Genomic DNA, 661 nt, shown 5'->3' with positions numbered 1-661 from the left:
GTAAGTATATTATAATAATGATTTGCATCAGAAAAAAGGCATATCTTGCAAGTTATAATTCCCGGTTGATATCCGACTCCTGACTCCTTAAGTTTTGTTCGATTTACAAAATTAATTGATATGCAATTTTAATAATGATAACAAATTTGATATTTAAAATGACTGTGACTGAGCACTGCCTTGCAAATAACGCGCTATATGGTCGTGACAGAGCTGTTTTGTGTTATAACGGGACTATTGTGAAATTGTCTTCCCTATTGTCTATTTTATGTAGATTAATCTGTCCCTCCTTATAACCTGGAAGCCACAGATCCCGGCAGACAGGAATTAAATCGGGAAGAGTTGATATATCAAGAACGGAGTAATGGGAGAATAAGAGGATATTTGTATACTTCAAATATGGCTTAAAATGGTCGCAGTAAAGCAACAGTCCTTTACGTCATGTCAGGTTTCTTATCTCTACTGTTCAAGTGCTTTTTACCCCTTCTCATAACTCGTATCATCACCATTACTGTTATCATAAATATTGGTACATTATTATGCATTTTGCTCTATCATCATTACTGTTTTCATGATTTTTCAGTGTCACTATAATGCTCATCATCTCTCTTTCTTAAAATATTCTCATATACACAAAATTTTCGATAAACTATGCAAAGCA

Source organism: Penaeus monodon, chromosome 24 (genome assembly GCF_015228065.2).
Source record: "Penaeus monodon isolate SGIC_2016 chromosome 24, NSTDA_Pmon_1, whole genome shotgun sequence".
In the NCBI taxonomy this organism is placed as follows: domain Eukaryota; kingdom Metazoa; phylum Arthropoda; class Malacostraca; order Decapoda; family Penaeidae; genus Penaeus; species Penaeus monodon.
Note: the sequence above shows the minus strand (reverse complement) of the source record.